The sequence below is a fragment of the Podarcis pityusensis genome (genome assembly GCF_964106645.2).
Source record: "Podarcis pityusensis genome assembly, chromosome: 11".
Classification (NCBI taxonomy): domain Eukaryota; kingdom Metazoa; phylum Chordata; class Lepidosauria; order Squamata; family Lacertidae; genus Podarcis; species Podarcis pityusensis.
The window spans coordinates 25,315,984-25,333,570 of NC_138036.1; the positions used below are offsets into that span (position 1 = coordinate 25,315,984).

At 43.6% G+C, this 17,587-nt stretch overlaps 1 protein-coding gene and 1 long non-coding RNA gene across 2 annotated transcripts in view; one reads left to right on the plus strand and one right to left on the minus strand.

Moving 5' to 3' along the window:
* The first annotated feature begins 346 nt into the window (after positions 1-346).
* RNF180 (ring finger protein 180) overlaps positions 347-17,587 on the plus strand; it is a 334,052-nt gene continuing 316,811 nt past the window's right edge. The window contains exon 1 of the mRNA XM_080972743.1: positions 347-353. The gene's annotated coding sequence lies outside the window, so the exon portion shown is untranslated. The remainder of the gene's footprint in view (positions 354-17,587) is intronic.
* Positions 5,529-6,266, minus strand: LOC308458363. The gene is made up of 2 exons (XR_013977281.1): positions 6,174-6,266; positions 5,529-5,688 (listed from the first exon to the last, which is right to left on the minus strand). It is a non-coding gene; the product is annotated as an uncharacterized lncRNA (long non-coding RNA).

Consider the following 17,587-nt stretch of genomic DNA (forward strand, 5'->3'; position numbering starts at 1 on the left):
GCCAGTGTGGCAGAAGAGTAGTTGGAGAGAGGTTTGTGCGGTGGCATTTTTCAAGAACCTACCATTTTCAAGTTTCTTCAAAAATTAGTAAACTGTGGGAGATAAGCCCCCTTCTCTGTTTTCCATTTCTTTCAGGTTCCCATTAATCAAGTTTGTGCCATATCAGGCAGGTTTCAACCAGCATAGAGACTTGAGAAGGGACCAGTATGGGATGTGGCACCCTTCCTTCCTTCCTTCCTTCCTTGAGAAAGAACACAAGAGAGACAGGGGGAGAACACATTTAGAGAAAGTGAGGGGCAATGTCTCCATGCAGCTATATTGTGGGTGACTTGTGGGCGAGGGCAGAGGCAGAAGTAGGTGGAGCAACACATGCAAATTTGTTGGCTAGTTTCCTTATACACAGGGATGCGGGTGGCGCTGTGGTCTAAACCACAGAATCCCCACAACGGGGTGAGCTCCCGTTGTTCAGTCTTTGCTCCTGCCAACCTAGCAGTTCGAAAGCACGTCAAAGTGCAAGTAGATAAATAGGTACCACTCCAGTGGGAAGATAAACGGCGTTTCTGTGCGCTGCTCTGGTTCGTGGCTTAGTCATGCTGGCCACATGACCCAGAAGCTGTCTGTGGACAAATGCCGGCTCCCTTGGCCTATAGAGCAAGATGAGCGTGCAACCTCAGAGTCGTCCGCGACTGGACCTAACGGTCAGGGGTACCTTTACCTTTCCTTATACACTCACCCAGTTCTCTCTGTTCTTCATCTAGGCAAGCAATATCAGAGTTCAAATACATATTCCTTTTGGATGAAGGGCAGGAAATAAATGTAATAAACAGGGTCACATTGGTCCCCCAAACCCAAGGTTCCCCACCCTTGCCTTATAGGTTTTGAAAACTCAAATCTACCTACAGGACCCAAAGGACAAAGAACCCCTACTCCATTCTTTCATTCCTTGCAGCCGTTTCTTAACTGACTTCTGAAAATCCACAGGAAGGCTATGTTTCTTTTTATGTCATCATCACATATACATGGTATAAATATAATCTCTCTGCTTGCAAGATGACAGCATCACCTTTATGTACAAATGAAATTGGCACCATTTGCAAGCATACTTCCTTCACGACTAGAATTTTACCTCTGACGCCTGCTCTTTTAGAGGTAATCAAATCACATTTTGAATTTCCTAAGCACAGTTAATCATTTTAACAGAATCATTTTGCAGAGTGGTCTGTGACTTAGTTGGAAAGGACACCACATTAATGTATATTTTTGCAATCTCTGCTCCATGGGGAGACTGAATCAAGATATTTCCTGTCACATCGCAAGCTTCTTGACAGAGTGTACCTTAAACAATATCCTTGGTTACCTGGAAAGTTTCCAAATGTTTTTGCTTTTAGTCAGGTACCAGGAAAAAAAAATCCATTGGTATTTAAGCTTAAGTTTTTCCTTCCTGTTTGTATATTCACAAAGAATGTCAGTCAAGGGAGGAGAAATTGGTGCTTTAGATCTGAGTTGTCAAGCATCCCTGGAAGTAGTGACTGTCAATAAAAAATAAATCAAACCTTGGGTATCAGTAAATGTCACTGAAAGTTGTGTGTTGGTAACAGAGAAAAAAAAGGAGAAAAAACATATCACCCAACTAGTTTCTGAGTACTTGAAAGAGGCTGAAGGTTACCCAGTTCTGAAAAGACATTTAATTGACACCCTTGGGAGTCTTCAGTTTGAGACATTCATTATTACCATTTCCTATAAGAGCTTCCATCACCTGCTCCATGACACAAATCTGCTCTTGCAGCAACCCACTTGAGATGGAACCACACTGTAACTCGATCCATCTGTAGTTCATAGCGCATCTCCTGCATCATTTTGTCACAGGGATGCAGTAGGAGAGTTAAAGAGGACCAGTCTGGTGAAAGGAGGAAATGAATATCCATTCAAGGAGTTCATTTTTGGACCTCTGGGGTCACACGCTCTTAGAGTCATGAGACAAAGTAAATCTAGAGCAGAGGCAGTCAATGCAGTGCCCACCAGATGTTGTTAGAACACAACTTCCAACAGTCAATGGTCGGGAATGATGGGATTTGTAGTCCAACATCTGTTCTATAACATTTGTGCAAGGAAAGTTGTAGTCCAAAACATCTGGAGGCGCCTGGCTGGGGAAAGAAAGGCTATGGTATGTATGTATGTATGTATTTATTTATTTATTTAAATCAGTATAAACCACAGTTTTGTAGAAATATAGCAAGGTGCTGTACACCATACAAAGTTTAGAACAACAGCATTAACCAAACATCAGAAAAATAACTTTAAATACAGATTGGCTGAAGGAAAATCCACATTCCCAAGGCTGCCTATTATTAGCTGACATCTAAAAGAAGGCAGGGATGATTCCTACCAAACCTCTACTGGCAGGGAGTTCCACAGGACAGGGGCTGCCACACTAAAGGCTCGGTCCCTAGTAAGAGCTCACTGAACCCCAGAGGCTTGGGGAAGCACAAGAGGTGCCTCCTCAGAGGTTCTCAGTGATTGAGGTGAGCAAAAGGGAGCAGATGATCCTTAAGGTACTTTGGTCCCAAGTTGTTTAAGCACAACAACCTTTCAAAACTGCGGCATGTTAGCGTCCAAAATGTATATATAAAGCAGGGGTCAGCAAACTTTTTCAGCAGGGGACCAGTCCACTGTCCCCCCGGACCTTGTGGGGGGCCAGACTATATTGGTGAGGGGGAATGAACAAATTCCTACGCCCCACAAATAACCCAGAGATGCATTTTAACTAAAAGGACACATTCTACTCATGCAAAAACACGCTGATTCCCGGACCGTCCGCAGGCCGGATTTGGAAGGCGATTGGGCCGGATCCAGCCCCCAGGCCTTAGTTTGCCTACCCATGATGTAAAGGGTTAATTGCAAGAGCTGTAGAACAATGTGATGTCATACACTCTGTGTCAGTTATGGCAGTTGGTACAGTTATGGCAGTTAGTTGAACAGTCTTAACAGTTAGAGCAGCAGGTATGTCGTATTGTGCTGCTGTCTGCCTCAGAGTTAGTTAGTCTATAAGAGTTTAATCTATGCAAGATGTTTTAGCAATTTAAGTATCACCGACCTGCATTGTATATTTAATCTGCAAGTGCAAGTATGATCAGTAACAGTTGTATGTTATTTAAACTTTAAAAGAGAATGTCTCAAGTACAGTGGTACCTCAGGTTAAGTACTTAATTCGTTCCAGAGGTCCATTCTTAACCTGAAACTGTTCTTAACCTGAAGCACCACTTTAGCTAATGGGGCCTCCTGCTGCCGCCGCGCCGCCGGAGCACGATTTCTGTTCTCATCCTGAAGCAAAGTTCTTAACCTGAAGCACTATTTCTGGGTTAGCGGAGTCTGTAACCTGAAGCGTATGTAACCTGAGGTACCACTGTAGTTTTTATAGGAGGGAAAAGAGAACTAATTAAAGGGTCAAATGGCCCAGGCCTGTCTTCCGTATACTTTGAGTCTTAATTCCCACAAAAACTGCAATGATTGTATCCATGGACTTCAAAACAGCACATATTTTCTTTGTTTCCTAGAATTTCTGAGCAAACAACAGCAACGAGGATGCCAGTGTTCTTTATTTGAACTCCTGATCCATCTTCTCTGCATTTCAGAGATCTGTATTACAAAGGTTGGCATGTGTTTTTTCACATTCCGCTGCAATTAGATTCGAGTCCAGATGTGATTGCCTTACGATGGAACTCTTGCATCTTCATTAATGCGACTCACTGGCAAACCACAAATCTGCTACAGCATACCTGTCAATCCAATGCAAGTATAGCTTTTATATAGCAATAAGTAGATTCTATTTCAGCGTGTACTCCAAATGCCAGGAGACAACTGAATGGGTTGTGAGTAAATGGAGATGCATCGCACTACTTCAGGCAATGCTTTCCTTGATTTTCTGAACCGCTTGAGAAGCCCTGCAAAAGATTATCCTAACAAAAGCTGCTCAGAGGACTAATGTAACATAGAAGTAGACATAACAGAAACAGATCACTGGTTCCCAGACAAATGAGGGCATCTGCATGGATGGAGCATATCCACTTCAAGAGCCATTTCTGTAGCAAATGATTCCCTGGGTCTCAGCGGATCTCATCCTCTACCCTTTAAAGGAAGAGGAAAAAGGCAGAGAAAATGGGATGGATGATTACTGGTGGCATGCTTTGCTCAGTGATATATACACAACGCAAAGTACAGCACAGCAAGAGAAAACTTTACATTGTTCATAGGAGGCTGATTCATTCTGCAAAAAACAATAATAATATTGGTCTTTGGTCTAACAAAAAACGTGGGAAGTATCTAGGTCTATGTGAGCAGAGCTCCTTTTTTGCTGTTTGGCAGGGAAGGTGTAGGAGAGCATATTGGATCCATCCCAGCACCCATTTCTAAACTGTTAATCGGTCGATCCTGGCCCAACTGCACTGGCTTCCAATTGGTTTCCGGTGCTGGTTTTGACTTCTAAAGGCTTAAACAGCTCAGGACAGCAATATCTCAAGGACCACCTCTCCCCATATGAACCTTCCTGGATCTTGTGATCATCATCTGAGGTCTTCATGTGCCTCCTCCACGAGAGTTCTGGAGGGTGGCAACACATGAATGGGCATTTTCTGCAGTGGCATTTGTGGAATGCTCTCCCCAAGGAGGCTTGCCTGGTGCCCTCATTATACACCTTTAGGTACCAGGCGAACATGTTCCTCTTCAACCAGGCCTTTGGCTGATTGACATCTGATGCCCTTTTAAATGTGTTGTGGGGTTGGGATTATTGGTTTGTAGTTGTTCTTATTTTTATTTTGTATTTTGTGGTTTTTATATTGTAATTTTATCTTGTGAACTGCCCTGAGATCTACAGATGAAGGGTGATATACAAATTTATTTATTTATTTATTTATTTATTTATTAATAGATTGCATTTCACCTTGATATAGGGTTGTAGGCATGATGTTTGTGTTGTTAGATGAGGCTAGGGGTTTGTGCAGCATTCAAGCACACACCAGGATCTCACTTGGATGCATTCTAAGTGAAACAGTGCTGAAAATAACAATACATACACATCATATGTTGATGTGCAGTGTACATTTTATGTACTGTTATAGACCAAGTTCAGGGAACCTGTGTTTACTGGGCTCCATCAGCCTCAGCCAACATACCCAGTGGTCAGAGATGATGTGAGTTACAAAGCAATAGAATCTATATGCCACAGGTTAGCTTAGCTACCCCTCTACTGAGACAGTAATGGATAATTTCCTCCTCCTCCTCCTCCTCTTCTTCTTCTTCTTCATTTTGTTCTGTTTTTCTCCGGTCTATACTTTTAAGTGAAGTGGCCTGGATTGGAACATAATTATCCTTCTGATTTTCTACTTCTCCAAATTTTGTGATATAGTACTCGGTTCAAAAAAATGAACTTAAGAGTCAGACATGTACTTGAGGCAACCTATGCTTGCCAGAAAAGAAACCATTACATATAAGAACCATTTGCTCTGTGTGTGGTGTTTTTGTGTGTGTGTGTGTGTGTGTGTGTGTGTAATTCTTTTTCTTAGCCTGTTATAGCTGTGTCTAGTAAAACTTCAGAATCATTTGAACTTGTCTGATCTTTCACTGCTTGGTCCAAATGGTGGGGGGGGACACCAGTGGACTCCAGAAATGCACAACTTTAAATGAGGTGGTAAGCTCATAAATCATAGAAGTGTAGAGTTGGAATGGACCCCAAGGGTCATCTAGTTCAACCTCCTACAATGCAGGAATCTCAAGATACCTGCTCCTACAGTCTGCTGACAGGAAGCATCTATCAGGAGGGAAGCAATTTTTGTTAATTACCCCTCCCACCCTAAAAAATCTGCCCTGAGCAGTAAGACCCCCCTGGGACTGATTTAAGTAAAGTTTAGGAGCTTCATGAGCAGGGAGAATTGCCAGAAATGTATCCCTCCCATTTCTGCTTGCTGATGGATGCCTTCAGTCAATTGAAGGACACCAATTGGATACCACCCATTATACTTAGGACCCCTTTAAAAAGAAAGGGGTTTACATTAATTACTTTCCTCACCATATATGTAGACATGGGTATTACAATGTTCTGAAGGCATAGTCACAAAAAGCATCTCCTCTCATTAATTGTCCTAATTCTACATTGCCTTGCTTTTTTCTCATAGGAGCACCTAAGAAACAAGGAAGCCAGTGCTAATAGATATCTCCATATCGCCCCTAAGCCAGATAGCTTCAGACTCCACATAGATCAGCTGCCTTATCTCAGTTAGTCTCCTTTCTCCATAAATTGTTAACTTGTTGTTTCAGGCCAACTATCTGTAATTAACTTGGTAGATAAATGGTATGAGGCAAGATTTGGATTTTATCTTTTGGGCTTGACATGAAATTGAAATTCCCTTTGGAAGTATTTTCTTCTTTTTGTACTTCATTTCCTGGGTTTGGGGCCAAGTTCTAATTTTCACTTGCTTGCTGGAGCCTGATTTTTTTATTTTTTATTATTTTCGTATTAGTCTAAGACTCTTCTCTCTGATCCACTGCATTTTCTGACTGTGTTCTCAGTGTTTTGCTCTGTTCATCGAGCTGTTCTAAATGCAGAGTCACACCTTCATCTTTTCCTCAAGGCCACTGTTTACATTTATCTTCTTTCCTTCAGGTTAAAACAATATACAGCCAGTTACATACTTACACTGAGAGGCTGAATTCTCCTTTGCTAAAATGATATCAAAGCCCCCTTGCACTTTGTGACCACCTGAAGCTGGTGAAGATCCTACTGGCTTCCCCAAGACATATAGGTCCCAAGGTAGGAAGGGAGTGTAAATGTTCAGAGTAGAACTGTGAACCCTGAAATGATACCTGCTATGACCTGCTTAAACTACAAAGAGCATGATCCAACCCAATGTTTTGCCCTAATTTGCACGAAAGCTAAAATTTTGTCATAATGGATTTCAATAGGAAAGCTAAAATTTAAGCATACTTTAATTGTAAATAATGGAAAGCGTTGTAACTCAGTGGTCGAAAACATACTTTGAATGGAAAAGCTGCCTCCTAATGAGTCAGATGATCAATCATTCTAACTCAGTATTGTCTAAACTGTCTGGTAATGTTACTTCAGGGTTTCCATTTTAGACAGGAATTGTTCCCAGCTCCACCTGGATAAATCAGTGGTGTTCAATGAGTCCGTGGTATCTGGAGCCTGTGGATCACACAAAATTAGGCCAAATGGCTCGCAAGGCACCAGTTTCCCCATCCCAGAAGTAGATGATGGTTGCACTGAGTTGACTAGTTGTGCTACATCACAAAGTATACTGAAGACCATCAGCTTATATGGTTTTTAAAAGGGATTGGGAAAATTCAAGGAGGGTTCATAGAGGATAAAGGAGAATAAGACTATCAGTGGCTACGGTCCACTGGTGGTGCTGTGGTCTAATCCACTGGGCCTTTTGGGCTTGCCGATCAGAAGGTCGGTGGTTCGAATCCCCATGATGGCATGAGCTCCCGTTGCTCTGTCCCAGCTCCTGCCAACCTAGCAGTTTGAAAGCATGCCAGTGCAAGTAGATAAATACCATATTTTTCGCTCTATAGGACACACTTTTTCCCCTCCAAAAATTAAGGGGAAATGTGTGTGCATCCTATGGAGTGAATGCAGGCTCCTTGGCTTCAGCGATAGCAACACGAAGCCTCCGAAGCGCAGAGGGAGCGCTCCCTCCGCGCTCCGGAGCCTTCACGTTGCTTTCGCTGGAGCCTGGAGAGCAAGAGGGGTCGGTGCGCACCGACCCCTCTCACTCTCCAGGCTTCAGGGATAGCCGCCTGAAGCCTTTGGAGCGCAGTGGGAACTCGTGCTGTGCTCCGAAGGCTTCGGGTTCCTTTTGCTGAAGCTGGGAGAGCAAGACTCTCCTGACTTCAGCAGAGAGGGAGAGCTGCGCAGCTCCTGCCGCTTCACTGAAGGGGCGCTGAGTGTCCTCCCCCTCTAAAACAAGGTGTGTCCTATGGTCGGGTGCATCCTATAGAGCAAAAAATACGGTAGGTGCCGCTGTGGTGGGAAGGTAAATGGCGTTTCCAGGCATTCTGGATTTTGTCACGGTGTCCTGTTACGCCAGAAGCGGTTTAGTCATACTGGTCACATGACCCGGAAAGCTGTCTGTGAACAAACACCGGCTCCTTTGGCCTGAAAGCAAGATGAATGCTGCAACCCCATAGTCGCCTTTGACTGGACTTAACCATCCAGGGTCCTTTACCTTTATCCTTTTTACTGTCCGCAATAACTATGTTCTACATCTACTATCAGAGCAACTGCTTCCTGGGAACCACAAGCAGGGAGAATGTGGATGCACTCATGTTCCCTCTCTGGGATGCCCATAGGCACCTGGTGGGTCAGTGTGAGAACAGGATGCTGGGCCACATGGATCTAGCATGGATCTTCTTACGTTATTAAGTAAAAATGTACAATATGTCACACTGTTGCCACTCTATGATTGCAGCCATAGTCAAAGTAACTGTTTTACAGAAGGCATTCTAGTATGACCCACAAAAAATAAAGTAATTGTGCATTATTTTATGTTGTTTAGTGAATCAGCCTGCAAGCTCCACTGCTGGGCAGTATTTAAATCTTTTAAATTAAGAAGAGTGGCAGATTAAACTGATTTACTATGCCAAGTTGGCGAAATTACCTGGGAAAATTTGGAACCAGCAAGACCAGACTTTCCTGAAAGACTGGAAGAAATTTATGATATATTTGAAAGACAATTTTAATCAATTGACATCACTTGTAGGGTTGCAAGAAGTTTTGTAAGGAGAACCATATGAATTATTGCAAAAGAGGACTAAGAAGGAGTTTATTTAGGATATGGATTTTATAGCAATAACTATTAAAATAAAATGCAAAATCAGAAAGAAAGTTAGAATACCATTAGTCGAGGTTGATGGAAGTCTCTGGCTGTGATAGCCAAACGTTTGTTATGTTGTACAGGATGAGATGTTATGTTTGGAAAATATGTGCAAAAACCAATAAAAATTATATTTAAAAAATCTTTTGTTTCGGGCCCCACACATCAAGCAGGCCACACGCTGGATTTGATCTTTGGCGTAGGTATAGATGTGATCATGTCTCCTTCGATGAAGGTGCCATGGTCTGATCACTACGCTCTGAAAGCCAGGATTGACTTTCCGCCCCCACCCTGCTTAGGTGGCAAGCCAATTTGGGCTCGCCCGCAGAGGCTGATGGACCCTGATAGATTCCGCCAAGCCTTGCGGGACCTTGCTCCCCCTGGCGACTCATTGACTGAGCTTGTTGAGGGCTGGAATACCCAGCTCCTGGCAGCCATCGATGAGATCGCACCTAAGCGCCCTCTGCGACCCCGCAGAAACCGGGCTCCCTGGTTTACCGAGGAGCTCCGGAAAATGAAGCAGGACCTCAGACGGCTAGAGCGAGTATGGCGGGGTGCCCGTGACGGAGCCTCAAGAACATCTTATAGGGCTTTTATGAAAACCTACGAGATGGCGGTGAAGGCTGCTAAGAAGTCTTACTTCTCGGCCTCCATTGCATCCGCTAGCTCTCGCCCGGCGCAATTATTTAGTATAATCAGGTCTTTAACGTCCCTTGAGGGACAGCCAAATTTAAATAACAATTTGACACTTAGCTGTGAGGCATTTGCGAGCTTTTTTGCGGAGAAGGTCTTGTTGCTCCGCCATGACCTCCCTGCCAATTTGGATACAATAAAGGAACTGGAGGCCCCTCGACTGTCCTCGGGTCCAGTATTGGACCACTTCGACCGGATATCCCCAGCCGATGTGGACAGACTCCTCCGAGCTGGAAAGCCCACCACCTGTCCTCTCGACCCGTGCCCGTCTTGGCTGATTAGAGCGTGTCCAGACGAGGTGCGGGCCCTCCTGGGGGATATCATCAATTTGTCCCTTGGCACGGGGACATTCCCAGGGGAACTGAAGGAGGCGGTGGTGCGCCCGCTCTTAAAGAAAACATCATTAGATCCTTTAGATCTATCCAATTACCGCCCGGTTTCGAATCTTCCGTTCCTGGGTAAGGTGATTGAGAGAGCGGTTGCTGAACAGCTTGGTGGGTTTCTGGATGAAACATCGGCTCTGGATCCATTCCAGTCCGGCTTCCGCGCTGGTCATGGGACCGAGACGGCTCTGGTCGCCCTAACAGATGATCTTCGTAGACAGCTGGATCGAGGCGGGTCGGGGCTGCTGATTCTTCTAGATCTGTCAGCAGCTTTCGACATGGTCGATCACGAACTTCTGGACCACCGCCTTGCCGACGTGGGGATCCAGGGCACAGCCCTTCAATGGCTGCGCTCGTTTCTCTCCGGTCGGGGACAGAGGGTGGCGCTTGGGGGGGAATTGTCATCACGCCACTCCTTGGTGTGTGGAGTACCTCAGGGTGCGATACTCTCCCCGATGCTTTTCAACATCTTTATGCGCCCCCTCGCCCAGCTTGTTCGGAGTTTTGGGCTGGGTTGCCATCAGTATGCCGATGACACCCAACTCTATCTGTTGATGGATGGCCATCCTGACTCGGCCCCAGACACACTGACCAGATGTTTGGAAGCTGTGGCTGGATGGTTATGTGGGAGCCGGTTGAAGCTAAATCCTTCAAAGACAGAGGTCCTGTGGCTGGGACGGGGCGATATGGGATTGGGGGGGCAACTCCCATCTCTTGCGGGGGCGCAATTAGTGCCAGCACCATCCGTTAAGAGTTTGGGTGTAATCTTCGACACCTCCCTTTCCATGGAGGCGCAGATTGCAGCTATAACAAAGGCGGCATTTTTCCATCTCCGCCAAGCTAAGCAGTTGGCTCCTTACCTCTCTCGCCCTGACCTAGCCACTGTGATCCACGCTACGGTCACCTCCAGACTGGATTATTGTAACTCGCTCTATGTGGGGCTGCCCTTGAGACTGACCCAGAAACTCCAGCGGGTGCAGAATGCTGCAGCGAGACTCCTTACGGGGTCTTCGCTGCGAGATCACATTCACCCGGTGCTACACCAGCTGCACTGGCTCCCGGTGGAGTACAGGATCAGGTTTAAGGTGCTGGTTTTAACCTTTAAAGCCCTATACGGCCTAGGACCCTCGTACCTACGGGACCGCCTCTCCTGGTATGCCCCACAGAGAAACTTACGGTCTTCAAATAAAAACATCTTGAAGGTCCCAGGCCACAGAGAAGTTAGGCTGGCCTCAACTAGAGCCAGGGCTTTTTCGGCTGTGGCTCCGATTTGGTGGAACGCTCTGTCACAAGAGACCAGGGCCCTGCGGGATTTGACATCTTTCCGCAGGGCCTGCAAGACAGAGCTCTTCCACCAGGCCTTTGGCCAGGGCACAGCCTGACTCCCTCCCTCGGCAATCTTCGCGGAGCTCTGGCCCAATAGTTGCCAGTGGCCTGAATTAATTAATTTTATAATGAATGATTTTAGAGTGTTGTTTATGCTATACTTTTATACTGTTTTATTGTTGTTAGCCGCCCTGAGCCCGGCTTTGGCTGGGGAGGGCGGGATATAAATAAAATTTATTATTATTATTATTATTATTATTTTAAATTAACAAAATAAGATACTTTTACATTCTTCTGTTTTCAGTGGAAGAGAAGCTGAACGTATGAGCATTTCTTTAAAGTCTTGCAGAATAGATGTCTATATGGTTTTGCCTTCAATCTCTTCTTTGAAATGTGAATTCCTGTTTCAGAAAGCCTGTAACTTTTCAGTATAGCATTGGGGACAAGAGTTCAGCATTCTTTTTAAAGAGTTTAGTTTCTACAACTGTTCATGTCCGGATATCCTACAGCTATAAATATTTAGTTGTGGAAAGTAGGCTTCCCATTTTGGTATTGTGTATTTGATGCACAGCTGAGAGGTATTGGAACGGCATAGGAATAATTAAATGTTACAGTTTTAGTTAATGCACTCAAGCCAATATATCTTGAAGGACAAAAGGCTGGAATAATATTTCCCTGTAGCAGTAAATGTTGAAAGGTGCATATATTCCTATCATTATGGTGGTGATTAGAGTTGCATTGTACAAAATGTTTCAAAAGGCAATTTTTATCACATCATTACTAATATATAGATCTGAAGGTGAGGGCTGTTTGCAAAGAAGAACTCTTTGGGATTTCAGCAGACCTGAAATTTAGCTGCAATAACTGGGAGTCAGGTATACACCTTAATGAAAAATGTATAACTAGATATTTACAAGTACAGAACACAGAATCATAGAATCATAGAACTGGAGAGTTGGAGGTAACGCTGAGGCTCATCTAGTCTGACCCTCTGCAATGCAGGAATCTTAACTAAAGCATCCATGACAGATGGCCATCCAACCTTTGCTTAAAAACCTCCAAGTAAGGAGGGTCCATCACCTTCCAAATGTATTCCATGTGTGGTCTGAATGGAAAAGACCAGTACTATGACTTTCCTGGATCTGGACACCATACTGCTGTTGATGCAGCCTAGAATAGCATTAGTTTTTTTGCTGCATCACACTGTTGACTCATGTCAAGGTTGTGGTCTACTAAGAACCCCTAGATATTCTTCACATATACTAATGGCAAGCCAGATGTCCCCCATATAATATTTGTGCCGCTGGTTATTCCTGCCTAAGTGAGCCAGCTGCTTACTCATTCACTAACCAAGTTTTCTTTAACCTTGTGTAAGAAATAGGCATGCACAAACAAAATCACATCTCAGTTGTGAAGTAATGTGTGATGAGGGTGTTAGGTGTGACTAATGTATGCATGTTGATACAAATTATGTGAAGCTTTCTCAAAAGAAATGACAGCACAAGCTGGATCTTCAATCAGGCGGTTCCAAGACAGAATCTGCTATATCTCAAGCAACTTGGATAGATACTTGACAAGACTTTCCTTGGTTGTTTAGGTAGAAAGTATGAGCTGCTTCATGAAAACAGAAAGTGATCTACACAAATTGTTCAGCTATAGGCATATATCCTTCTAAAGATAACTGCAGTGCCATCACTTTCTACAGGAGATTAAATTCTGAAATATGTCAGAGTTGAATAATTCTGAAGAAAAGTGTTGCAGGAAAGAAAGAAAGAAAGAAAGAAAGAACGAACGAAAGAAAGAACGAAAGAAAGATCATAAGCAATCATGAAGCATGCAACAAATGCAAGGACATCAGAGTACCACTTAGGTCAATAGCCAATCAGATTTGACTATGTAGCAGTGGTAAGAGCAAACAAAACCAATGCTGTATTCTCAGGACACAATGTAATGTGTCCTCATTGCTGAGGCAATCGGGTTGACACCTGCTGCCATACCAGATTGCTTCATCATGGAGCATTCATTGCTTGTCCTCACAGCACAGCTTGGCAAAACAAGGAGCATTGGCCTGGTTGCCTTGGCAATGTGGGAGCTTGTTCCTTGCCTTGCTGTGATGTAAGGGCAATGAAACAAATGCAGTTCAGAGTGGCGAGACAGGATGTTGATCCAGTTACTTTGGTGATGGAAACACTTCTGTGAAAATTTTGTATGTGTGATGTTTTGATGAAGCTCATTGGTTTGATTAGCTCAGCTCTCTTCTTGACTATAAGATGACCTATCTTGCTTCTCATCATCTTAAACTACTTCACCTTACAGCGGAACCTAATTATTCTGCAGTACAGCAGTACAGCAACTCTCCTTCCCAGTTACACTTCACATTACAGTTCCAGTACATTGGATAGCTCCCAAGAGTAGTTTTCATGCCTGCCAAAATGTGAGGACAATTTATCTAGCTGAATAATATAAATGACCAAACACCCCATGGATCTGTAAACAAACCTTTGAACTGCAGAGCCAGTTCCAGAACGCTCGATTCGCCATCTTTCCTGGGAGTTGCCTTCATGTCATTAAATACTTCTCTGCACACAACTTTGAAGAAAGGAGAGGTGAGTTGCTGTTGGTACCTCAGAGGACATGGTGAGAGAAGCAACTCTCAGATTTAGGGAACAGCTCAACATCAATATATCCATTTCAGCTAAAGTGGCACAAAATGGTGACTTGAGATTCTGGCGATGTGGCTAAAACCTGGCAGCAAGATTTGTCCTGGCGATGTGCAGAAAAAAAATGACCCAAGACAGGCAGTCAAAAAATGGCATACAAAGACAAGGATGTTGGTTATCACCGCTGTTATTCATTCTGGTACTGGAAGTACTGACGAGGAAAGTAAGAGAAAATAAAGAAATATTGGGAATAAAAGTAAAAAAAAAAGTGAGCATAAATTGAAAGCCTTTGGGATGATCCAGTAATCACTGTGGAAGATCCGAAAATCTCCCTCCCAAAAGTAATGAACATAATACAAGAGTTTGGACAAGTGGCAGGATTTAAATTAAACAAAAATAAGACCAAACTGCTATTAAAAAACCTTAAAGAACATGAGAGGAAAGAAGTAACAGAAATGATAGGAGTAGAAGCATATAAAAAGGTAAAATATTTGGGTGTATGGATAACAGCAAAAAACATAAACATATATAAAAATGAACAGAAGAAGTGTTGGAGGTGTGAAGCTGAAGGTACTTTTTACCATATGTGGTGGGATTGTAAAAATGTAAAAACATATTGGGAAAAGATATACAATGAATTGAAAAAAAATGTTGAAAATGACATTTGTTAAACAACCAGAAGCTTTCCTGTTAGGTATTTTAGGTCAAGATCTGCCAAAAGAGAAGAGGACATTATTCATGTATGCTACTACAGCAGCGAAAAATTTGGTAGCACAAAACTGGAAGACTGGAGAAATTCCAACAAAAGCACAATGACAAGAGAAATTGATGAACTACACAGAAATGGCAAAATGACAGATAGACTACGAGAAAAGGACAACAGTGACTTTGAAAAAGAGTGGGAACCTTTTATATTATATTTGCAGAAACAAAAAAAGAAAATTGACTTGACGGCAGGATTTAAATAAAAATACACACTTTTTAAATATAGAACATTTAAAATAAAGAAGAAACGATATGGTGAATTGGTGGAAACAGCAGTATATAATAAGGGAGCTGGGGGAAGCCTGGGAGGAAAGGGGATGAAGATTTGTATGTTATTGATATGAAATGTTTGTTAAAATACAAAAGAAAGTTAATAAAATTTTATTTTTTAAAAATGGCACACAGGGAGGTCAGTAGAAAGCCAAGCTTTAAGATCAGGATGCCTTTTGTTCTTCAGAATGATAAAAGGTTTATCCACCCTTACCTTTAGCCCTGCTCTTTCCAGGCACAGATCTGCACTAGAAAGCTCTGTGTCTGTTTGTTGCCCCAGAGCTTTCCTCGTGAAAACTTGCTCTTAAGTGCTCCGTAGCAACAAACATCAGTGTGAGCTTTCCTTGGATTGCTGTTTGCTCTGATTGAGCTTTAAAGAGTGGGTTTTCATGGGAAAGCTGCAGAGATTGAAAAAATAAAATAAAAGGTACTCAGACATGAAGTTTTAAAGTGCAGACCACACCTGGAAAGAACTGTCAGGGACTGGCTGGAGGAGTGGTGGAGGGCTCCAGCCGAAGAACCCCCTAGGTAAGTAGCAGAGGAGGAAGGCTCACAAGCTGGATTGTGGTGATGGTACTCTGAAGACAGGTCAGAGGAGGATGGAAGCTGGGAGGTGGAAGAAATGACAAGCTCAAGGGAAAGAGCCAGAGGCAGAAAGTCATTCAAGGGCAGGACAAAGTGCAGAGGGAGATACTTCAGGCCCCAGACCTAAAAGAGAGGAGGAGGAAGGGACAGAAGCTGCAACAGCTTTGCAGCAACTGCCCTGTCCCACTGTAGTAAGCTCCCCTCCCCTTTTTGACTCCAAGGTCACACAGGAGTTTGCATGCAGCTGAAAAGAAAGCTCAGAAAGTCCATAGGAGGTTCCCTTGTCGCCAGAGTTTATGCTGGCTTGGGAGACATCTAGAGGAGGAGGTTTAGGAGGAGAGAGGAGGGGCCAAGAGTTAGTCTTGGCAAAGTTGCCACTTAGAACAGTTGTGCCTGGGTGCTCTTTGCTTGTATACTATTTTCTTAAATAAAAGCGGACTTTACTTTGAGTTTCTAAGTCTTCATTCTGACCTGCTGCTGAACCAGCCCTGAAAAGAGTGGAGGAAAGGTACGTGTGGATAAGCCCAAACAGGAGACAGGCCGCAGTGCATTGACTGAACACATGCTTTATATACAGATGCTTAAAATGCATTATGGTTAGTCTTCCTGCTTTCCAGCTAAAAGTGAATGATAGCAAGTGGCTGAAACAACCTTTGCTGAAGTCCTTGGAAAATTAACCACCAGAATAGGCAGAACTGGATTTGATGGACCAATCACCTGATGAAGGCTGCAAATATTTCAGTGGTGCGCCTATTGTTTTCCAACTGTCATATCTCTTAATTTTCCTGGCTAATCCTTTCCTAGCTACGGAGCTCTGTTAAATAGAGTAGAAGCAATTTCTCCTGTCACAATAATCTCCATTTAGATTTAGTAAGAAACCTTAAGGACCTCAATTGCTGCTGGCTGATTAGCTGGAAGCTGAATTGCACTTAATAAAACCTCTCTTACCCCACTGATTAAAAGCCCCACACTCGTCGCTTAGTGCTATGATGATGGTCCTCTCTCAGCAGGGTAGATGAGGGATAGATCACTGCAGGGGGGAGAGCATTTCTGTCCATGTTTTGGACAGTGATGCTCCTGTTTTTTGTTTTCAAATTATCATCATCATCCCCTTGAGATATGATCAGTTCAACACTGGAGAATTGTGGAAGGGAAGCAAACAGGGTGTGATCCATGCTGCCACATGTGTCATTGGGTGCAATATAGGAGCTGCCTTATGTTGCATCAGTTCCATTAGTCCATGGGTAGGCAAACTAAGACCTGGGGGCCGGATCTGGCCCAATCGCCTTCTCAATCCAGCCCATGGACAGTCCTGGAATCGGCGTGTTTTTACATGAGTAGAATGTGTCCTTTTATTTAAAATGCATCTCTGGGTGATTTGTGGGGCATAGGAATTCGTTCACCCCCCCCCCCAAAAAAAATATAGTCCAGCCCCCCACAAGGTCTGAGGGACAGTGGTTTTTCCCCTGCTGAACAAGTTTGCTGACCCCTGACTAGTCCATCTAGCTCAGGAGTGCCTGAACTGCCTGGCAGTGACTCTCGGGGGTTTCAAGCAAGGTTCTCTCCCAGTTCTAACTGTAGATGCCAGGGATTGAACATGGAATCTTTTGCAAGCAGGGCAGAAGTTTTACCCTTCCCCAGACAACGGGACTCAGCTTTTCCCTCCTTCCATGACAGTCATGGGCTGAGTATAAACTATTGGAACCAAGCACTATTATGTGCCATGTTAAGGGAAGACGGAGGAATCTGTTCAGTCACCTTCTCACAGTTGTCCACACTGATCTGACAGCCCTGAACACAACTACTAGAGTGGCTGGGGCAACCCAACCAGATGGGTAGGATATAAATAATAATTTTATTATTATTATTATTATTATTATTATTACTCAGATTACACTCTTCAGAGTCTGAGGTGCTCTTTTGGTACACAAAAAAGACAGACAAACATTTATATTTTACATAAAAGATGAGTGTAAAGTGCGTGTGTGTGTGTGTGTGTGTGTGTGTGTGTGTGTATTTG